A 23953-nucleotide genomic window follows, 5' to 3' on the forward strand; every position below is an offset into this window, starting at 1 on the left:
TCACCTCTTCGCTTCTTCTCTTCACCAAACTAAGCATCCCCAGTTCCCTAAGTCTATCCTCGTAGGGCACGGTTTCCAGACCTTTGACCATTTTGGTGGCCCTCCTCTAGACCCGTTCCAGCTTGTCAATATCCTTCTTGAATTGCGGTGCCCAGAACTGCACCCAGGATTCCAGGTGAGGTCTGACCAATGCAGAATAGAGTGGTAAAATATACGCCTCATTCCCCGCAGTAACAGCATCACTTCTAATCCCCACCTGCTTTGATTTAGATGACGGGGATACGTTGAACCGGTTCTCTTTTCAAGGTTTTCAGCACTCTTGCTAAGGAGAGCAGCAACCTGTACCTGGAAAACATTCCTGGCAACTGGCGTTTCACGGGACGGTGAATATCAGCTACAGGTGATTGCAAAGGGGTAGCCCTGCCAGCCTATTATAGTAAAATAAGTGGTGCCTTAAAGACTACCAATTCATGCCGACAGCTCGTATTGAAATAACTGTTGCTAGTTTTCAAGGCACTGCTGGTCTCTCGCTTTATTAGACAGCCACATTCTGGGTCACCCTCTGGGTTACAAGCAGTGGTGGGATCCAAAAATTTTAGTAACAGGTTCCCATGGTGGTGGGATTCAAACTGTGGCGTAGCGCCAATGGGGCTGGGCGGGGCACGACGGGGGCATGGCCAGGCATTCCGGGGGCGGGGCATTCCTTGGGCGCAGCCGCTGCGCCGGTCCTTGGGCGGGAAACGAATGCACGCAGGCGCAGGCTGCCACGCACGCAGGTGCACCTCCTGCTAGACTGCTTCAAGTTCTGCGCGCTACTGCTGAGAGGAGGGGCGTAACTAAGGCAAAAATCACGTGGCAAAATCACCAATTAGTAACCCCCTCTCGGCACACACAAACAATTAGTAACCTACTCTCGGGAACCGGTGAGAACCTGCTGGATCCCACCTCTGGTTACAAGGTTCTAAAAATTGATTTTATGCTGATGTTCAGACACAAAACAAGGAGCTTGGAGGCATGTCTGCATCGGCCCCAAATGACTTCCTGAACTCGCCTCTTCCCGGAAGAGCAGCCATTGTCTTTGGGCACTTCCTTCTCCAATACAGAAGTGTCTCCGTCAGACCCAGGCGCCCCCAGACGAAAAAGAAAACACCCTCCATGGGGCACGACATGTTTACATGTGCAACATTCCTTGGCTACGATCCAACAGAAGCCTATCATGTGAAAACGCTACTGAACGAAAAAAGGAGCTGCATAAAACCAGCTGGGCTCTTCTGAAGCGCCGGCGCCTTTCCCTGGAAGGCGTTCAGGGTTCTCTAAGCCTGGTATAAGTGTTCTTCTGCTGTACGTATTACAGCTGTCCTTTCCACATCGGTGTATATTTGTGGTGAAGGTATGATTCTAAATCCATAATAATAACAACAAATCCAGTTGACCAGATAAGAATCCACCACTCATGGCCCCAGGACACCCAGCAGGCTCTATGTGGAGCAGGAAGGAAGAAATCTAAATAATATTAACATTAACATTAACCTTAACAACAACAACAAATCCAACTGGATTGGAGCACCTTCCTTATGAGGAGAGGCTGCAGCGTTTGGGGCTCTTTAGTTTGGAGAGGAGACGTCTGAGGGGGGATAGGATTGAAGTCTATAAAATTATGCAAGGGGTAGAAAATGTCGACAGAGAGACATTTTTCTCTCTTTCTCACCATACTAGAATGAGGGGGCATCCATTGAAAATGCTGGGGGGAAGAATTAGGACTCATAAAAGGAAACACTTCTTCACGCAACGTGTGATTGGTGTTTGGAATATGCTGTCACAGGAGGTGGTGATGGCCACTAACCTGGATAGCTTTAAAAGGGGCTTGGACAGATTTATGGAAGAGAAGTCGATCTATGGCTACCAATCTTGATCCGCCTTGATCTCAGATTGCAAATGCCTTAGCAGACCAGGTGCTTGGGAGCAGCAGCAGCAGTAGGCCATTGCTTTCACATCCTGCATGTAGGAGCTCCCAAAGGCACCTGGTGGGCCACTGCAAGTAGCAGAGTGCAGGACTAGATGGACTCTGGTCTGATCCAGCAGGCTAGTTCTTATGTTCTTATGTTCTTAACTGGTTCTGGTGGGTTTTCCGGGCTGTGTGGCCGTGGTCTGGTGAATTTTGTTCCTAACGTTTTGCTGCATCTGTGGCTGGCATCTTCAGAGGTGTATCACAGAGAAAAGTCTGTTTCACACTGAAACAGACTTTCCTCTGTAATAAACCTCTGAAGATGCCAGCCACAGATGCAGGCGAAACGTTAGGAACAAAATCCACCAGACCACGGCAACACAGCCCGGAAAACCCACCAGAACCAGTTGAATCCAGCCGTGAAAGCCTTCGACAACAACAAATCCAGTTCACCAGATAAGCCTCGGCCACTCATGCGGAGGAGTGAGAAATAAAACCCGGTTCTCCAGATTAGAGTCCACCACTCTTAGCCACTACACTGCACAAGGCTTCCTCCTGGAGTGGATGCTATGGGATCTGGGAAACCCCAAAGGGTTTTTTTTTAAAACCCTGGAAGTGATGTCAAGTCACTCTAGGATCACTGAGAACTCGCTGGTAAAACCATAGTGATATCATGGGAGGGCAAGGAGAGCAAGCACTAACAAAACCATAATCCCGTCCTCCTCTGCAGCTGTCATCCAACTGTTCCCTGCAGCTCCTACAGTTAACAAAAAACCCAGCAGGATATTTGTCACCAGCCCATTTGGTTTGACCCTGGGAAACATTCGTCAAAAGTCTAGGTACTTTTGGAAACCTCAGCCAACCCATTAATGTACACGGATGATTATTATTTTTTTAAAAGCACTTGTTCCCAAGGAAGTTTATCACAGTAACCGGATGTAGAACCACAAAAGTATAACATTTTGGGTATTTGCACACAGAGCCGTGCAAAATACCGGGGAAGCCATAAAGGACGGAGCAAATATTTGGTCTGGAAGGCAGCGAACCACACACTGCAGGGAGAAACTCAGAGGTCAAACCAGATAAACAGTAATTAAGTTGTTCGCGAGAGTTTAGATAGGGCACCCCTCTGCCAATGCAAGGCTGCTTTGAGATTTGAGATATGAGTTCAGCACCTCTGCCCAATAAGTGTCAGCATAGGGGTTGCTAACTTCAGGTTGGGAAATACCTGGGGATCTGGGGGTAAAAAAATTCCAAAAAATGCTAACAAACCCAAAATTTTCAGTATACACGAATATATTCAGGTATACCCAGTGGTGGGATCCAAAAATTTTAGTAACAGGTTCCCATGGTGGTGGGATTCAAACTGTGGCGTAGCGCCAATGGGGCTGGGCAGGGCACAACGGGGGCGTGGCCGGGCATTCCTGGGCGGGGCATTCTCCTGGGGCGGGGCTGTGGCCAGGATGCAGCTGCTGCGCCGGTCCTTGGGCGGGAAACGAATGCACGCAGGCGCAGGCTGCCACGCACGCCGGTGCACCTCCTGCTAGACTGCTTCAAGTTCTGCGAGCTACTGCTGAGAGGAGGGGCATAACTAAGGCAAAAATCACGTGGCAAAATCACCAATTAGTAACCCCCTCTCGGCACACACAAATAATTAGCAACCTACTCTCGGGAACCTGTGAGAACCTGCTGGATCCCACCTCTGGGTATACCGAATCAGGGATTTGGCTGATTCAGCTATATCGATAATTTCACAGCCAAATCAAGCTGAATCCGAATTTTCCAAAATTGTTACGGTATTGCTCAAGCTCTCCCCCCGCCGCCCCCCACCCACACAAATACAAACCATAGCATAGGCTACAATAATGTTCCAGTCTTAGATAACAAGGCAAAGATGCAGTGCAGATTTAATAGAGACATATAAATGAACAGACGTGCAATAGGAGCCCAAAAGTTCATGGGGCAGGAATATCCCTGCAAAGTTTGTAGTCCAATCTAACACCATCCAAATGGTGTCTGTCCAAGTAGCGAAAGACTAGTAGAACCATCTAGTAGACTAATTTCACTATCTCAGAGGTCTGCAACCTGCGGCTCCCCAGATGTTCATGGACTACAATTCCCATCAGCCCCTGCCAGTATGGGTTCACTGTCATGAAGCAAGCTTTGTGGCACAAGGAGATTATTGAGATCACTGAGCCTAGATCAGGGGTCTGCAACCTGTGGCTCTCCAGATGTTCATGGACCAGATGTTCCAGAACCTGTGGCTCTCCAGATGTTCATGGACTACAAATCCCATAGCCCCTGCCAGCATGGCTAATTGGCCATGCTGGCAGGGGCTAATGGGAATTGTAGTCCATGAACATCTGGAGAGCCACAGGTTGCAGACCCCTGGTAGATGGTTCCCTCCAAGGTTTCCCTCCCTTCGCACCACTTCGGCAGAACCGGTTATGAAAATGGTGCTTGTAAACAAACGTTTGTTAAATTATTTGAATCCCACCACCGGAATCGCTTGTTCAATTATTTGAATAGCTGGCCCTCGTGGACATGTGAAAAATCCATCCACTTGATATTTAACGTTTGAATGCTCTGACAGGACTACAGATGTCGACTATAGATTCTGCAGGGATATTTCTTTCTCAATAAACTTTGCATGTCTATCCATGTATATGTGATGAAGAAGAGTTTGGATTTATACCCCGCCTTTCTCTCCTGTAAGGAGTCTCAAGGTGTTTTACCAACTACTTTCCCCTTCTTCTTCCCACAACAGACACTTTGTGAGGAAAGTGGGACTGAGAGAGTTTGAAGAGAACTGTGACAAGCCCAAGGTCATCCAGCAAGCTTCAAGTGTAGGAGAGCTCTTAAGCACTACACCATCCAAAGGTGGGATCCAGCAGGTTCTCACAGGTTCCCGAGAGTAGGTTACTAATTATTTGTGTGTGCCGAGAGGGGGTTACTAATTGGTGAGATTTTGCCATTGATTTTTGGTATAGATTTACACCTCTCTCCAGCAGCAGAACTTGAAGCAGTCTAGCAGGAGGTGCACTGGCGTGCGTGGCAGCCTAAGCCTAGATGCATTACGTTCCAGCCATGGACCCGAGCGCGGCAACTCGTCCTTACCCACAGCCAGCCCAGGAATGCCCACCCAGGTCACCGCCCTTTACGAGCCCCATTGGTGCTACACCACAGTTTGAATCCCACCACCATGGGAACCTGTTACTAAAATGTTTGGATCCCACCACTGACACCATCCTATACATTAAATGTGCGTTGTATCTCTGCGCTGCGATCTATGATTATTCAGAGCATTATTGCAGCCAATGGCATAGTTTGTAATATTTTTTTTGGAGACTGAAATTCCAGCCAGGAGATAAAATGAAAAATGGGCAATCGATGCCCTCCGGCCTTAAATTCCATGGTGCATTTTTAATAAACATTAGAGGAGTAGGTGAAGTAATTCACAAACTGTTGGGAAATGGAACAATGAGCTTGCAAACTGCTGGAAGAAAAAAGTCCCATAAAGAAAAGCTTCTGACAGGGATCCCCAATGTTAAGAACCCGTTCATCTCCTCAACTGAGACCACAATTGGATCTCCAACCCACACTTTGATGTTCCCCTTTGGAAACCTAACTGTGAATCTTTGCACGCACCAGTGCATCTGCGCTCGCAGGAAATGGCTGGGTGCTTGGAACCTTGCCCCATCTCTTGTTCTCTTTGGGCATTTTTCACAGCCATTCCAATCTAAAAGGGTTCATAGAATTATAGAATCATAGAGTTGGAAGAGACCCCAGGGACTATCAAGTCCAACCCCCTGCCATGCAGGAACACATAATCAAAGCACTCCTGACAGGTGGCCATCCAGCCTCTCTTTAAAAACCTCCAAAGTAGTAGACTCCACCACACTCCGAGGTAGTGCATTCCACTGTCGAACAGCCCTGACGGTCAGAAGTTCTTCCTGATGTTTAGGTGGAATCTCTTTTCCTGCACCTCGAACCCACTACTCCTGGTCCTGGTCTCTGGAGCAGCAGAAAACAAGCTTGCTCCCTCTTCGACATGGCATCCCTTCAAATATCTAAACATGGCTATCATGTCACCTCTTAACCTTCCCTTCACCCAACTAAACATACCCAGCTCCCTAAGTCTCCCCTTGTAGGGCATGGATTCCAAACCCTTTGACCAGTGGTGGGATTCAGCAGCTTCGCACCACTTCGGCAGAACCGGTTGTGAAAATGGTGCTTGTAAACAAACGTTTGTTAAATTATTTGAATCCCACCACCGGAATCGGTTGTTAAATTATTTGAATCCTGCCACTGCCTTGGACCATATTGGTTACCCTCCCCTGGACCTGTTCCAGCTTGTCAATATCCTTCTTGAATTGCGGTGCCCAGAACTGTACACAATATTCCAGGTGATGTGTAACCAATGCAGAATAGAGAGGTACAATTACCTCTCTCCATCTAAGAAGAAGAAGAGTTTGGATTTATATCCCCCCTTTCTCTCCTGTAGGAGACTCAAAGGGGCTTACAATCTCCTTGCCCTTCCCCCCTCACAACAAACACCCTGTATCAAACTCAGTTCCTCCAGATTAGATACACAAGCTCTTAACCTAAGGTGACCAGCCGTCCCGATTTTCGCGGGACACTCACACTTTTGCACAATGTGTCCCGCGTCCCGCCGGGCTTTGACATTGTCCCGATTAGGCAATGTGCTCCTGCGGCCGCGTGCGCACTGCCGCAGTGCCTTCTGGGGCGCTTCCCTGTTTCCTGACCGGGGAGTGCCGCCGCAAAAGGCAGTGTGCTCATGTGGCCGCATGCGCGTGCGCACGCACGGCCGCCCCGCTTTTCAATAGTAAAAATCTGGTCACCTTATCTTAACCTCCTACGCCACTGCTGCTCCTAGACACTATACTCCTTTTGATACAGCTCAGAATCGCATTGGTTCCCTGTGAACAAGAGGACAGCTTTCCAGTACACATTAGCAGTGATAACGTGACACGCTAAAGTGCGCTGTTACATTGATGGCAAACTCTTTAATTGTTAGCAAACTCCTTAATTCCCTCCCCCCCAGTTTTTTTGTCTGTTCCCTTTCCAAAAACAGCACAGTTAGAGTTCAAAAGTCAGAGGGATCGGGGGAAGCCACGTTAAGTAATCAGACCCTTTTCAAAATTGGTTTCCCTTTCCTGAGGCGGCTGCAGAAAAACAGAGAAATAAAATCGGCATCACTGATTGCTTCTACATCTATGCTTAATTGGCATTCCCTCCCTGGCAAACCGACCACGGTTCCAGAAACCTACACAACAGGATGTGGTCAGAGTTTCTATTTTCTTCACCTCCACGTTTTCTCGCTTTCCCATCTTTTGAAAGACGCAGGGCCAGAGTCTTTACTATGGGAGAGGCTTCTGGGCAGAAGGGGGTCCCTGCAAAGAGCTACCTTGCCTTTGACTCCTGTTCCCCTTTGCAGATTGCTCCCAATGGAGTTCAGAATCATAGAATCATCGAGTTGGAAGAGACCCCCAAGGGCCATCCAGTCCAACCCCCTGCCATGCAGGAACACACCATCAAAGCACTCCCGACATATGTTCATCCAGTCTCTCTTTAAAAACCGCCAAAGAAGGAGACTCCACCACTCTCCGAGGCAGTGAATTCCACTGACAGTCAGAAAGTTCTTCCTGATATTTAGGTGGAATCTCTTTTCCTGCACCTTGAATTAATTACTCCGTGTCCTAGTCTCTGGAGCAGCAGAAAATAAGCTTGCTCCCTCTTTGACATGGCATCCCTTCACATATTTAAACATAGCTATCATGCGCCCCCCCCACCCTTAACTTTCGCTTCTCCAGACTAAACATCCCTAGCTCCAGTGGTGGAATTCAGCCTGTTCGCACCAGTTCAGTAGAACCGGTAGCTAATTTTTTGTCTAGTTCAGAGAAGGAGGTGGTGATGGCCACTAACCTGGATAGCTTTAAAAGGGGCTTGGATAGATCTATGAAGTTGATTTATGGCTACCAATCTTGATCCTCTTTGATCTGAGATTGCAAATGCCTTAACAGACCAGGTGCTCGGGAGCAGCAGCAGCAGCAGAAGGCCATTGCTTTCACCTCCTGCACGTGAGCTCCCAAAGGCACCTGGTGGGCCACTGAGAGTAGCAGAGAGCTGGACTAGATGGACTCTGGTCTGATCCAGCTGGCTTGTTCTTATGTTCTTATGTTCTTATGTAACTGGTTGTAATCTCACCACTGAGTCCTTTCAGAACTGATTGTTAAATTATTTGAATCCTACCACTGCCTGGTAGCCCTCCTCTGGACCCGATCCAGCTTGTCAATAGCCTTCTTACACTGCAGTGCCCAGAACTGAACACAATACTGTAGGGGAGGTCTGACCAATGCTGAGAAGAATTGCAATTACTTCCCTCGATCTAGACCAGGGGTCTTCAAACTATGGCCCTCCAGATGTTCATGGGCTACAATTCCCATCAGCCTCTGCCAGCAAGGCCAAGTGGCAGGACTGATGGGAATTGTAGTTCATGAACATCTGGGGGGCCATAGTTTGAAGACCCCTGATCTAGACACTAGACACTTATTGATGAATCACAGAATTGCACTGGGCGGAAGAGTTTCAATACTGGGGAGAAGAGGGGAAAGGGAGGCCCCGTTTGGCATCGTGAAGGCTACCTGCCCTGGGTGCAAGGGAGGGGGCGGCAGCACCTGTGAAAGGAGTGACCGGGAGGGAAGGTCACCTCCGTCGGAGCAGGAAGCCGGACAATCGTGGAGAAAAGGAAGCGGAGAAGCAAAGGGAACAAAGCGATGGAAAGATTTTTCTGCTGAGCATCTGTGGGAAAGGGAAGCCAACCCTTTGGGAAGACAGGCGTTCAGAGCGGAAGGAGGCCCTGCTGATCTCTGACCTTTGCAAGCCGCATATGGTGCATGAGCTATTTGACCAGGCGTATTCATTTTTTAACACACACACACACACAGAATTTTATAATGCAGAACAAATACAAAGATGGTGGACCTGCCACCCTACATAGAAAAGAAATCAGAGAAGAAAATACTTTGGGTCAACCCAGTGGTGGGATCCAAAATTTTAATAACAGGTGCCGATGGTGGTGGGATTCAAACAGTGGCGTAGTGCCAATGGGGCTGGGTGGGGCACGACGTGGGCGTGGCCGGGAATTCTGGGGGCATTCCTGGGTGGGGCTGTTCCCTTTTACTTGGCTATTACTGTAGCCATTTTTGTTCAGGGCAAAAACTATTGGCTGCAGAAAAGAGACAAGTTAGGGATTGTTTGCCAATTCCCATCTCGCTCTGAAATGAAGGTAAGTGTGTGGGGGGTGGGCGCCGTGGGGTGGGGGGTAGGGGTGGGATGGGATGGGATGGGATGAGATGGGGTGCCATGGGGGGAAGGGGGGCCGCAGGGGGTCCTGGGGGTGATTTTGCATTTCCCACTTGACGAGATTTGTTGTACCCAGGGACAGAGATTACCCCCTTGTCTTTAGTGGAGTTAATCATTAACAACCGGTTCTCCAAACTGAGAAAATTTTAATAACCGGTTCTACCGAATAGGTGCGAATAGGCTGCATCCCACCTCTGGGTCAACCTTTGTCCCCCTTAAAATTACTAACAACCCATATAGTGACATTTAAAAGAACAGCTAAACATCAGAATAAGAGAATAAAGAATATAAACAGCAGATTAGATCTAATTCACTTCCCTTCTCAGTTCCACCTCGTGTACAACACTGCTACAAAAACCTCCTCTGACTTTTAAACCAGCTATGCGTCTTGGTTTTCCCATTCTATTTGCCAACTTGAACAGAACTATATTTAGGCAGCAGATTAACATATATGTTAATACCCTTGAGAATAGTTTCAAAGGGTATTTGTGCCCGTCTGCAGTAGAAGGGTTAGATTGGAGCACTTAAGAGACCACAAGATATTGGAGTAGAAGCTATCTCATGAAGGGGGATTTGATTCTCGAAAAGCTTACGCCCCGAAAAATTCTATGGGGCTACTACTGGACTCAAATCTGTCTCTTAGGAATGACTGACACACGGCAGACAGCTAGCTGACAGCTAGGGAAGGGAAGAAGAAGAAGAAGAAGAAGAAGAAGAAGAAGAAGAAGAAGAAGAAGAAGAAGAAGAAGAAGAAGAAGAAGAAGAAGAAGAAGAGGAGGAGGAGGAGGAGGAGGAGGAAGAGGAGTTAATTTGATTTATACCTCGCCTTTCTCTCCTGTACGGAGACTCAAAGGGGCTTATAATCTCCTTTCCATTCCCCCCCGCCTCCCACAACAAACAAACACCCTGTGAGGTGGGTGGGGCTGAGAGAGCTCAGAAAAACTGTGACTAGCCCAAGGTCACCCAGCTGGCATGTGTTGGAGTGCACAAGCTAATCAAGTTCACCAGATAAGCCTCCACAGCTCAAGTGGCAGAGCGGGGAATGAAACCCAGGTTCTCCAGACTAGAGTGAACCTGCTCTTAACTACTACGCCACACTGGCTCTGAAAGGTATAGACGCCCCCCCCCCTCCCCCATCCCTGTTTCTGTTTACATCTTTTATTGATGGAGCCAGCAGTCTTCCCATTTAGGGAGGGTTTTAAAATGGGATTTCGATTTTAAACCTTGTATTAACCACTGTTTTAATGGGGATTTAGTAATTTATTTATATTGGAATTTAATTGTTTAGTTTTGATTGTATTTAACTGAATTGTGATTTAACATTGTTGTACACCGCCCAGAGCCCCTCGGGGATAGGGCGGTATATAAAACTAAACAATAAACAAACAAACAAACAAACAAATAGACCCTACTTTCCAAAGTAGCCGTTTTCTCCAGGTGAGTTTACCTCTGCCACCTGGAGACCAGTTTTATAATAGTGGGAAATCGTCAGCCAACCGCATGGGAATTTGGCAACTCTGCTTGCTGACTCAAAGCTCTTTCTTGCCCACGTGGGGGGTAGTGATCTTGCTATGCCTTCACGGCTTGTGCCAGACCAAATCCAAGATGCATGTGTAGGCTGGCACATGTAGAAGAGGCATAAACATTACCCTCTTCTCTCAAGGATCTCTCAGTTATGGAAGCTTTCCTCAGCAGAAACCATGGCCAGGATACAACCTGCCAATCAGTCCATAGATCATCAGTTTATAATTAAGAACATAAGAAAGAGCCTGCTGGATCAGACCAGAGTCCATCTAGTCCAGCACTCTGCTACTTGCAGTGGCCCACCAGGTGCCTTTGGGAGCTCACATGCAGGAGGTGAAAGCAATGGCCTTAAGAACATAAGAAAGAGCCTGCTGGATCAGACCAGAGTCCATCTAGTCCAGCACTCTGCTACTCGCAGTGGCCCACCAGGTGCCTTTGGGAGCTCACATGCAGGAGGTGAAAGCAATGGCCTTCTGCTGCTGCTGCTCCTGAGCACCTGGTCTGGTACAATTGGTGCCAGGATAATTGGTACAAGGATACTTTTTTGTCAACTTTTGGGGGCAGGTTTTAAGCTAGGGATCGATGCCCGCCCCCCCCCCCCCCCGCTTTTTCCCGGAGGCTGCAGTGTTGATTTGCTGCTCAGACTGAACACGCAGTGTTCTTAGTGGGGTTTCTTTTTTAGTTTTTAATGTCAGGAGATCAATCACGGGGCAGCCTCTCCCATCTGACTCAGCGGCTTGCTTTATTTTATCGCACAAACTATAGATGCATTCGAAAGCATTCCGGTGTCTGATCTCTAAGGAAAGCTGTCTAAGGGGATTCAGGCTGGGTTTGGCCCTACATTCGTTCCTTTGGCTCCCTTAACCACGAGCAGAAACAGTATAATTAGACGTTCTAGCAATTAAATGCCCAGGTGTGGGGCCATGAAAAGGACCACCAAGTTGCAGCCTCAAAGGGTTTTCAGGGCAAGAGATGAACAAGGCAGTTTGCCACTGGAAACCCTAGACCCCCTTGGTGGTCTTCCGTCTAAGTACTACCCAGGACCCGCCCTGCTTAGCGTTTGAAATCTGGTAAGGTCAAGCTAGCCTGGGCCATCCAGAACCAGATGAAAAACAAGAGATTTCAACACAGACATCCCTTTTTAGAGGATGTACAGACTCAATGCCTTCATGCAAGAGGCAAATGGTACAAGAGCCAGCATGGTGTAGTGTGGTTAAGAGCAGGTGCGTTCTAACCTGGAGAACCGGGTTTGATTCCCTGCTCTGCCACTTGAGCTGTGGAGGCTTATCTGGTGAACCAGATTAGCTTGTGTACTCCAACACGTGCCAGCTGGGTGACCTTGGGCCTGAGTTTTGGAAAAATCTCCTAGGTTTGTACTCAATCAATCCATCTATCCATCCATCCATCCATCCATCCATCCATCCATCCATCCATCCATCTATCCATCCATCCACTCTATCCGTCCACTCTATCCGTCCGTCCGTCCGTCCGTCCGTCCGTCCGTCCGTCCGTCCGTCTGTCATCTGTCTGTCTGTCTGTCTGTCTGTCTGTCTGTCTGTCTTTCTGTCTGTCTGTCTGTCTATCTATCTATTGTCTGTCTGTCTGTCTGTCTGTCTGTCTATCTATCTATTGTCTGTCTGTCTGTCTGTCTGTCTGTCTGTCTGTCTGTCCGTCTGTCTGCTTTATTTATACCCGCATTCTACCCAATGGGGACTCACAATGGTTTATACTGTTCTCCTTTTCACCTTTTATCTTTACAACAACACTTTCAGGTAGGTTACGCTGAGACTGTGACTGGCCCCAGATCACCCAGAAAGCTTGCATGGCAGAGTGGGGATTTGAATCTGGGTTTCCAAGATCTTAGCCCTACTTTTTTAAACACTGTACCATGCTAGCAGAAAGCAATAACAAAAAGCTCACTCTTAATAGCAGTCTAAATAGCCCAGACTGGAAGTTATTGGAAGGTCAGCAGGGTCAGCCCTGGTGATGGCAGACCACCAAGGAAGTCCAAGATAGCTACGTGGAGGCAGGCAATGGCAAACCACCACAGAAAGTGCCCTGCCTTCAAAACCCCATAAAGGGTCACTGTGAGTCAGTCGTGACTTGATGACAGAATAACAGCAGCAGCAATAACTACACGAACACAGAGTAATAACAACAACAACACTAATACAGAAGAGCGAGCATGGTACAATAATTAAGAGCAGGTGGACTCTGATCTGGAGAACCGACTTTGATTCCCTACTCCTCCACATTATGAGTGGCGGAGTCTTATCTGGTGAGCTGGATGTGTTTCCCCACTCCTACACATGAAGCCTGCTGGGGTGACCTGGGGCTAGTCACAGTTCTCTCAGAACTCTCGGCCCCATCTGCCTCACAAGGTGTCTGTTGAGGGCAGAGGAAGAGAAAGACGTTGGCAGGATGCTTGGAGTCTTCTTACAGGAGAGAAAGGGGAACATCCAAACTCTTTGCTCTCTTCTTGTTTCTACGGGTTCAGCTAGGACAGTACTAGCATCCAGTATCCGAACAGCCTGATCTCATCAGACCTGGAGTTAGGACTTGGATGGGACACTCAAGGCAAACTACCTCTGCTTGTCTCTTGTCTTGAAAATCCTACAGGTCATCACTAGCTGGCTGCAACTTTACCTACACACATACACACACATTACTCTCCCTAGCACAGTGATGGCGAACCTTCTCGAGACCGAGTGCCCAAATTGCAACCCAAAACCCACTGATTTATCGCAAAGTGCCAACACGGCAATTTAACCTGAATACTGAGGTTTTAGTGCAGAAAAAACGGTTGGCTCCGAGGAGTGCGTTACTCGGGAGTAAGCTTGGTGGTAGTCGGTGGCTTTGCTTTGAAGCAACCGTGCAAGTCTTCCAACGGGTGAATCACGACCCTACAAGGGTTTGCTCTGAAGCAAGCCCCATTGTCAGCAACCGAGCTTACTCCCAGGTAAAGGATCACGCTTTAGTTCTTCGCATGAAAATCAGTGGGGTTTAACAGTACTTAACAGGGTTACCTACACTGCTTCCCCAAAACTAGGTCTTAGGTTTAATTCTTATAATCAAGCCCAGCGGCCCAGGCCAGCCTAGATGGGGGGGGGGGGGGGCCTCTGCGCGTGCTCACAGAAAGGGCTCCGAGTGCCACCTCTGGCACCCGTGCCAAAGGTTCGCCACCACTGCCCTAGCAGTTTGAGTTCTTAAAAAAATTAGTCAACATTCCTGCCTGGCTGTCAAGAAGATGCGTCCTTCTCCAACACCAATTCCCTGCCTTTCGGCACAGTACCTTCTCCTGCGAACAGCTGGCCCAGGGCGCCTCTGGGTCGGGAGATGGAAAATGCTTCCAATGCTCAGATCATTTGCCGAACAGCCGGCTGGCACGGCTGAGGATGTACCGGAGAGCGGGGGTGCCGGGGAACTGCGGCAGGGGCTTCCTGGAGGTGTTTACATAGATGTCTCTGAGCAGCCCCACGGCAGGAAAGGTGGGCTGCACATGTGTAAAAGGGGTGGACAGGGGGGGGGGTTTGCTGGTCCCCAGGAGCATAGGAGGAGGCGGGGCTCCAGCAACGCAGGCCAGACTGTTATGAACATTTACTAAGGTTGCTAGTTTCCAAGTAGAAATCTTCTGGAATTGCAGCAGAGATGCTACAGAGACGAGTTCCCCCGGAGAAAATGGATGCTTTGGAGCATAGGTGTCAAACTCATGGCCCTCCAGATGTTATGGACTACAGTTCCCATCATCCGCTGCCAGCATGATGCTGGCAGGGGATGATGGGAACTGTAGTCCACAACATCTGGAGGGCCGCGAGTTTGACACCTATGCTTTAGAGCCGTGGTGGCAAACCTTTGGCACTCCAGATGTTATGGACTACAGTTCCCATCAGCCCCTGCCAGCATGGTCAATTGGCCATGCTGGCAGGGGCTGATGGGAATTGTAGTCCATAACATCTGGAATGCCAAAAGGTTCGCCACCACTGCTTTGGAGGATGAACTCTGACATGGAATTATACCCCACCAAGGTCCCTTCTTTTCCACACTCTGCCCTCCTCAAGCCCAGTCCCACCAATCACGAGGAGTTTCCCAGTCCAGAGCTGTCAGCCCTAGCCTTCAATGTTTTCACACCTGAACCCAAAAATAGCTCTCCCTCACCCACATTTTATACCAGGGGTCTGCAACCAATTGGCCATGCTGGCAGGGGCTGATGGGATTTGTAGTCCATGAACATTTGGAGAGCCGCAGGTTGCAGACCCCTGTTCTATACTGAATCATATGGAGGAGGAGGAAGAAGAAGGAGGAGGAGGAGGAGGAGGAGGAGGAGGAGGAGGAGGAGCTGGTGTGTGTGGGAGTGCACAGGCTAATCTGAATTCCCCAGATAAGCCTCCACAACTCAGGCGGCAGAGCTGGGAATCAAACCCGGTTCCTCCAGATTAGATACATGAGCTCTTAACCTCCTACGCCACTGCTGCTCCACTGGAGATTTTGGAAAGATTGCCAAACTGGGGTGGGGGGATTCGGGTACCTGAGGGCAGGCTGGGGCCATAGAGTCCCATCAACTCCATCCCCCGCCACCATCTCCAGGAATTCCTAACCTAGAGTTGGCCACCCTATCTTTAAGATCACGCTGCATTAGATCAGCTGACAAAAAAGCCCTTTGCCCACAGAAAATAATGCTTCCTTTATTAATCTGGACTATTTAAAAACCTTTTTGAGAAAGGGAGCTTTAACTCACAAAAGCTTTAGGATCAGGAACCGTGCAAACTTCTTGGCCAAACCAGGATATTTCCCTTGCTCAACCTGGGATATTTGGACCATGCAGAAATGACCTATGTATTCCCTTGAGCATACTAAGAGGACAGATGCCTCCACGGGACCTATGTGACTTATCACAAACACTTTGAATAGGCTGACCAGACGTCCCGCTTTTGGCGGGACAGTCCCGCCTTCAAACAATTTGTCCTGTGTCCTGCGGGTTATTTAAATTGTCCCGATTTTTGGATGGCTGCCACACTGCCTTCTGGGGCGCAAGGCAGTGCGGCAGCCTCCCGCGCACGCACGGCCGCAAGAGCATAACCTTCTGGGGTGCTGCCGTTTCCCGCCCTGTGACAGGGGCAGCGCTGCAAAAGGCAATGCGCTCCTGCGACCGTGCACGCATGCACGCGCGTGGACGCCCGTCCCAGTTCTCAAAGGTGACCATCTGGTCACCTTAACTTTGAAGAACGAGGGGAGGGTTTAGGGGCACCATGGAAAACCTGAACATGACCTGGCAGTGGGTTGCAAAAGTTTCAGACCCACTAACTAAGATTTATTCACTTGTGATGGCAGCCTAGCCAGGCTGTTGTGTACAGTCTAGAGAATGGGTCCCCAGCATGGCGGCTGCCGACACTTTGTGTAGCGCCCCCCAAAGGCCAGGTGAGGCTTTTGCCCAGCAAAGATTCTAACTAGCCCCGGAAGATTTTCTCAGGTATGAAGATTTTCAAAAAAGTGACTTGAGCAGCAGCTGCCACCACAGCCCAAATTGAAGGTAAACTGAGGCAGCCATCTTGTGGCTGGCTCACCTTCTGAGGCAGCCATCTTGTCAGGGATGATCCCTATACAGGTTGATGTGGGCAGGCAGTATTATAGTTGCCAACCACAGCTTGGGAAATCCCTGCAGATTTGGGGATGGGGGTGCCTGGGGCAGAGTTTGGGGAGGAGGGGGTGCTCAGTGGAGATATAATCCCATAAACCCACCCACCAAAGCTGCCATATCCTTCAGGAGATCTACTATCGTCCTAGGCCCTATCCAAGTGGTTCGAAAACCCATGTGTTCCCATCCGCACAGGGTCTAGACCCAATTTAACAAAGGTCGTTTCTGCATAGTTCAAATATCCTGGGTTGAGTGTAGGAAATATCCTGGTCTGGCCCAGGGTTGAACCCACTACTGTGCAAACACCACGGGAGCAGAACCAGTTTATTTTTCCCGCCCAGCTGCCTGATCTCCCTGCCTCACCCCGCCCCCCTGATCTCCGCACCTGATGTTCATCCACCTGCCACTCAAAAATAACAGCCAATCAGAATGTGGGACACAGCGCATTGGCAGATATGCTTGTGGTGTAAATATCAAAGACCCCAGCTGGTGCAAAACAAACTGGAGTATTTCCTCCTGGTCTTCACTTGATTCCTTCACAGAAACGGGCAGCCGTGCAAAGGGAGAAACTGGGATAAAACCAGAGGTAGGATCCAGCAGGTTCTCACAGGTTTCCTAGAGTAGGTTACTAATTATTTGTGTGTGCCGAGAGGGGGTTACTAATTGGTGATTTTGCCATGTGATTTTTGCCTTTGTTACGCCCTCCTCTCAGCAGTAGCGCGCAGAACTTGAAGCAGTCTAGCAGGAGGTGCACCGGCGTGCGTGGCAGTCTGCGCCTGCGTGCATTCGTTTCCCGCCCAAGGACCGGCGCAGCGGCTGCGTCCTTGCCACAGCCCCGTCCAGGAATGCCCCGCCCCCGGAATGCCCACCCACGCCCTGTCATGCCCCGCCCAGCCCCATTGGCGCTACGCCACTGTTTGAATCCCACCACCATGGGAACCTGTTACTAAAATGTTTGGATCCCACCACTGGATAAAACAGACCTGGATTGTAAGAAACCGGTTGTACCCAGGTATAATTGTGCCATGCGGAAACGGCCAAAATCTTTTTTGGAATGAATAGAACAAAATCAGTTTGGGGAAAACTGCCTCAAGGCTGAGGAGGGGATTACTCTGGGCAAAAGTGACCTTTCCCGTTTGGGAGTTGAGGTTCAGCAAAACATCTGGGCACACGGCCCCAAGCAGAGACTGAGAGGTCTAAAAAGTTGCCCAAAGAGAGGGGAAAGCAGCAGAGAATGAAAGGAGCAACTGTAAAAACAAAGATTAAAACCTCAAAACCCTCCAGCGGCGGCCTGGCAGCCTTTGCACGGAAACAAGGCTGCCCCCAATCCATGGCTGGCTTTTCCTTCCTTAATGACAAGGGCCTATTTTTTTTCATGAATGAGCATCTATGAATGGAGGAAGGAAGGGATCAAGTCAGCTCCCCCCCCTCCCCCTCCCCCCGTTCACTCCCATTCCTGTATTTTTTCACATCACCTTCAACAAAACCCTTCTTGCTTTCACTGGGGCTGACTGCCCCATGCCAGCAACCCCCTGGCACCGTTCTAAGTGGGGTATGTAAAAATTTGGCAAAGCCAATTCTTTCAGGGTGACAGTTTCGCCCTCCCTCGTCCAGGTCTCGGTCACGCAAACCAGGTCCACATTACATGCTACACAATTATTTTGTAGAGTTGTGGTCTTGTTATTGATGTGGTCTTGTTATTGATGGTTGTACAGCACCAGAGTCAGCAACCAGAGGCGCACCACTGGCAGGGGCGTAACGAGGCAAACTTTAGCCCCGGGCAAAACCTGAGTTGGATGCCCCGCCCCCATGGGCGGCCACTCCACCACGACCAACTTTTTTTGCACCAGAACATTGGTGCCTGCAGGGGGTGCATTTTTAGACATATCAGCAGCAACATTTCAGCGTATCATCAGGAGACTGTCCTTATGCTACTCCCCAAGTTTGGAGAGGTTTGGTTTAAGGAGTCCAAAGTTATGGACTTTCAAAGAGGGTGCCCCATCCCCATTCTTTGCTAAGGAGATGGGGGCTACCCTTTTGAGGGTCCAATAACTTTGGACCCCCTGAACCAAACTGCACCAAACTTGGGGGGTGCCATCAAGACAGTCTCCAGATTATACCCTGAAATTTTGGTGCTGATACATCAAAAATGCACCCCCTTCAGGAACATCCCAGAAATTTGACTAAAAATCTTTGTTCTTCATTTAGTTTTCTGCATAGCTGTCAATGGGAGTTGCAGGCTGGGGTGGGGTGGGGGGCACATTTCTGAAGGCACAGTCTCAAAACTTTCACGGTCTCATCAGGAGACTTCCCTAATGATACCCCCAGGTTTGTTGCAGTTTGGTTCAGGGGGGCCAAAGTTATGGACCCTCAAAACTGTAGCCCCCATCTCCTATTAGCTCCCATTGGAAACAATGGGGGATGGGGCACCCCTTTGGGAGTCCATAACTTTGGACTCACAGAACCAAACCTCACCAAACTTGGGGGGTAGCATAAGGACAGTCTCCAGTGGTGGGACAGTCTCCAGTGGTGGGATCCAAACAGTCTCCTGATGGTAACGTTCCTTGTTTAAGGAAAGTCTCCTTCTTTTGATTTCTAGAAACAAAATTAAGTATTTGAAAGTATTAAGTATTTGACAGGCAGTCAATTAGAGGAGAAGTAGTTGTTTCTGTTGGCAGTACACGATAGGACTTGCTATAATGAGTTTAAATTATGGACAGAAAGATACCAGCTGGAAATTAGGAACTTTTTTTTTACAGTAAGAGTTTTTTAAAGTAACAGAGAAATTATTAACGCCCCGCCCATGGAATGCCCGGCCACGCCCCCGTTGTGCCCCGCCCAGCCCCATTGGCGCTACGCCACTGTTTGAATCCCACCACCATGGGAACCTGTTACTAAAATTTTTGGATCCCACCACTGATTTGACCCCATATGTCCCCCTGGATGGTATGACCCTGCTTCTTGCCCTATTTCTCGCTTTCTGCGGGGATAGCAAGAGCCCTTCTGGTGGGGCTCTTCGGGCCGGAGCGGGGAACTCCCTACAGTGGGTAATCGGTCTCTGTTCCACCAGCTCCTATTTCCCCAGGGCTGGTCCCAGCCCGGGGAAATTTCAGCCTCAGCAAAATAATAACATTTTTTTTCCAAAAGCTACTGGAAGCGAAGAATAGGTAATAAGCCTGATATGTCATCACAGCTTCCACTGACAAAGCTCAGGGTCAGTTCCTGTGAGACGGCGCACTTGCCTACATTTCAATAGCTGGAACTAGGTGTAGCTGAGATCCCCATGCAATGAGTCAAAGGCAAGGCATTCGGAAGGACTGGAAGCCCTCAGCCGTTGTAGTCTTAATGTGCCAGAAGGCAAGCAGGAAATGAAGGCTGCTTTCCTATGGGTGATGTTTCAATCTTCCTTTAACTTTCCACCTGCATCGGGGAAGTTTAGTTCTTGGCCGTTGTCAACGAGCAATTAGGACAGAAAGGCCTGGGCGGGAACGAGGTGATTGCGCGTCCGGGGGACGATCCATCACTCAGCGGGAGAGCGTGTGCACTCATAAGGGTCACACGTTAATCTTTGGCTTAGTGGTTAAGAAGAGAAGAAGAAGAGTTTGGATTTATATCCCCCCCTTTCTCTCCTGCAGGAGACTCAAAGGGGCTGACAATCTCCTTGCCCTTCCCCCCTCACAACAAACACCCTGTGAGGTGGGTGGGGCTGAGAGAGCTCCAAGAAGCTGTGACTAGCCCAAGGTCACCCAGCTGGCGTGTGTGGGAGTGCACAGGCTAATCTGAATTCCCCAGATAAGCCTCCACAGCTCAGGCGGCAGAGCTGGGAATCAAACCCGGTTCCTCCAGATTGGATACACGAGCTCTTAACCTCCTACGCCACTGCTGCTCCGTAGCAGGCTGCGATCTGGAAAACTGGGTTCGATTCTCTGCTCTTCCACACGAGCGGCAGACTCTTATCTGGAGAACCAGGTTCGATTCCCTGCCTCCTTCACATGAAGCCTGCTGAGTGACCTTAGGGCTAGTCGCAGTTCTCTCAGCACTCTCTCAGTCCCACAAGGTTTCTGTTATGGGCAGAGAAAGGAAGGCGATTGTAAACCACTTGGAGACTTCTCAAAGGCTGAGAAAAGGCAGGGCACAAAAACCAACTCTTCTTGTTTGAAAGGACTTGAGAGGGCTCGGGAAGGAAAGCATCCAGTCCAAGGCTCTAAAGAATTGCGACCTATCTGTGGTTTACTGGTTAGAATAGAGAGAGGAAAGGGGAGAAGAAAAGGGCTGGGGGTGGGGTGGGGGTGGGGAGGTGCTGCCACCAGTGCTCCTGGCTTTGCGGGGCCCTCTGTTGTGACTGAAGGGCTCTCCTGCTGCCAACCTTTCTACCCAGACTCCGAACCTTCTGGTAGAGCCCTGAACGTTTGCCACCAGCACTCCGGCAGCTCTTATAGCAGGGGTCTTCAAACTATGGCCCTCCAGATGTTCATGGACTACAATTCCCATCAGCCCCTGCCAGCGTGGCCAAGTGGCAGGGCTGATGGGAATTGTAGTTCATGAACATCTGGAGGGCCATAGTTTGAAGAACCCTGCCTTATAGGCTTGGTGATGGGGGGGCGGGTTTCTAACTTTTGCCATGGGGGGGCACCAACCGCTACACCTTAGGGCACTATTTGTTTATTTATTTATTTATTTAAATGTATATCCCACCCTATCCCCGTACTATAGACACACCCCTGCAACCAACTTTTCTCCCCTTCCCCACCACAGACTCCTTGTGAGGCAGCTGGGGTTGAAAGAGATCAGAGAGAACTGTGACTGGCCCGAGGTCACCCAGCAGGCTTCACATGGAGGAACAGGAAACCAAACCTAGTTCTCCAGACTGGATTCCACTGCTCTTAACCATGTAGCATTTAGTGTTACAGTCACTGTGATTAATTTGTGGCATTTACTGTTCCAGAGATGTGAGGATGACTTCAAAAGGGAATGAGACAGACTCCTGGGGGTGTATCCTTGAAGGGGGGGGGCAATAACAGTGATAGGCTCTGGCCTTCAAGCCTAGCTTGTAGACCTTCAAGGACCTCTGGTTGGCCACTGTGTGGAAACAGGATGCTGGACTAGCAGAGCCTTTAGTCTGATCCAACACAGCTGGCTCCGATGTTCATTTGCACAAAGGATTTGACACAGATGAGGTCAATGGACATTCGCTCTCGCAGCAGAAAAACAGGCGTACAGAAATTTTTTTTAAAAAGAAGCTTACGCCGGCATTAAAAAGTTCGTTGCAAACAAGCGAATGGTAGGGTTAATTGTTAGCGCACTTCGCCGCAAGGAAACCCCATTGATTTGAAACTAGCCTGCTCGCGTGTCGTAGTGCGCCGATGTTTAGCCTACATATACATGCATACGTTTCTTTGCACAAAAGAATAGACACATTCACTTTGCAATTGTGACCGGGAACCAAAATGTGGATAAATTTGTGGTTTGCAGCCCGTGGTCAGATGCACACAGGTTGAGTGTAACTTGAGAAATTACTCAATGCACGTACAAAGAAAAGCCAAGTGTACGCTGCACACAGATTGTTCAAATGTTAATTTCTGGACAGGGCTAAAGATAGCTTGCAGGAACTGGGAAACTTTAGCATGGAGGAGAGAAGGCTCAGGGGAGAAAGAAACGTGCTCTTGAAATGCCCGAAGGGCTGTCACATTAGAAAAGAGCACAAATTTGTTCCCTGCTGCTCCCCATAGCAAGATTAGATCTAATAAGCTTAAATTACAAGCAGGTCCATTTCAGTTGCCTTGACCTGGATGCAGAGGTGGGATCCAGCAGGTTCTCAACAGTTCCTGAGAGTGGGTTACTAATTATTTGTGTGTGCCGAGAGGGGGTTACTAATTGGGTCTGCTTTTCCGCTAGAAATTCCATTAGGTCCAAAAATCATAAAGTCCTGTTGTTTCCTATGTGGCTGGTTGGCGAAGGTAGAAAATGGGATAATTCTCCCTGTTGGGCTGTTGTAAAAACATGTTTTAGAAATATGGTAAAGTGCCTTGTTTAAGGAAAGTATCCTTCTTTTGATTTCTAGAAACAAAATTAAGTATTTGAAAGTATTAAGTATTTGACAGGCAGTCAATTAGAGGAGAAGTAGTTGTTTCTGTGGGCAGTATTGAAGCTGATAGGACTTGCTATAATGAGTTTAAATTATGGACAGAAAGATACCAGCTGGAAATTAGGAACTTTTTTTTTACGGTAAGAGTTTTTTACAGTAACAGAGAAATTATTAATGCCCCGCCCCCAGAATGCCCGGCCACGGCCCCATCGTGCCCTGCCCTGCCCCATTGGCGCTACGCCACTGTTTGAATCCCACCACCATGGGAACCTGTTACTAAAATTTTTGGATCCCACCACTGCCTGGATGGCTCAGGCGAGCTTGATCTCATCAGATTCTGGAAGTTAAGGAAGATCTGCCCTTGTTAGTACTTGGATGGGACACCACCAAGTGATTCCAGGATTCCTATATGCAGAGGCAGGCGGTGGCAAACTACCTTTGAACATCTCTTGCCTTGAAAGTCCTGCAGGGTCACCAGACGTCGGCTAAGACTTAACAGCACTTTCAACCACCACCACACCTCTGCTAAACATCAGAAAAACCTTCCAAACAGTCTGAGCTATTCAACAGAAAGCATTATCTAGGCTGGGCAGGGGTCTGCAGCCTGCGGTTCTCCAGATGTTCATGGACTACAATTCCCATCAGCTCCTGGGGCTGATGGGATTTGTCGATCCACGCAATTTATCTGGAAACCCCGCAGGTTACTGGGCTTGATCAATAAGGGAGTGGTGGGTTATCCCGCACTGGAGGTATTCAGGTAGGGACTAGACATCCAGCTGTCCAGCGGGTTCCAGGTATATTCGGCATTGAGAAAGGGGTTAGTCTAGGATCACAAGTGTCAAACTCGCGGCCCTCCAGATGTTATGGACTACAGTTCCCACCATCCCCTGCCAGCATGACGCTGGCAGGGGATGATGGGAACTGTAGTCCATAACATCTGGAGGGCCACGAGTTTGACACCTATGGTCTAGATGTTGTCTAAAACCCATTCCAACTCTAGTATCAATATAATTTGACACACACACAGAATTGCAAGATCCCAGCTTGTGAAGGGGTCAGAAGACAGTATGCGCCTTTCCTCTCTGGAACCGGTTAGTTTGCGTCTCCATCAGTCCAGGTTATCAAGACATGTTTTGGCTCCTGAAGAAGCTAAAACCAAGTCTCCAGGGAGGTTATGAAGGAAGACACAGCAGTCAAAGCAGAAGGCAGAATCAGTTGTATGAATCTCTTCACAGAAGGAGGACTGTAAGGTCATTCCCTGTCTTTTAGGAGCTTGATGCACAGATACTGTGTGCAAATTACCCCCCTCCCCTCCCCATGAAGGAGGAGGAGGAGGAGGAGGAGGAGGAGGAGGAGGAGGAGGAGAGTTGGCTTTAATACT

At 49.0% G+C, this 23953-nt stretch overlaps 1 protein-coding gene across 4 annotated transcripts in view; it reads right to left on the bottom strand.

Annotated features, from left to right (window-relative positions):
• GJC2 (gap junction protein gamma 2) overlaps nucleotides 1-23953 on the bottom strand; it is a 111903-nt gene that overhangs the window by 18302 nt on the left and 69648 nt on the right. Inside the window, exon 1 of one of the 4 annotated variants that reach the window (XM_048511675.1) lies at nucleotides 14148-14266. The exons of the other annotated variants lie outside the window; for them this stretch is intronic. The gene's annotated coding sequence lies outside the window, so the exon portion shown is untranslated. Of the gene's footprint in view, nucleotides 1-14147; nucleotides 14267-23953 lie in introns of those variants that run through there. 4 annotated transcript variants of the gene reach the window in all.

The sequence above is a fragment of the Sphaerodactylus townsendi genome, linkage group LG11, assembly GCF_021028975.2.
Source record: "Sphaerodactylus townsendi isolate TG3544 linkage group LG11, MPM_Stown_v2.3, whole genome shotgun sequence".
In the NCBI taxonomy this organism is placed as follows: Eukaryota; Metazoa; Chordata; class Lepidosauria; order Squamata; family Sphaerodactylidae; genus Sphaerodactylus; species Sphaerodactylus townsendi.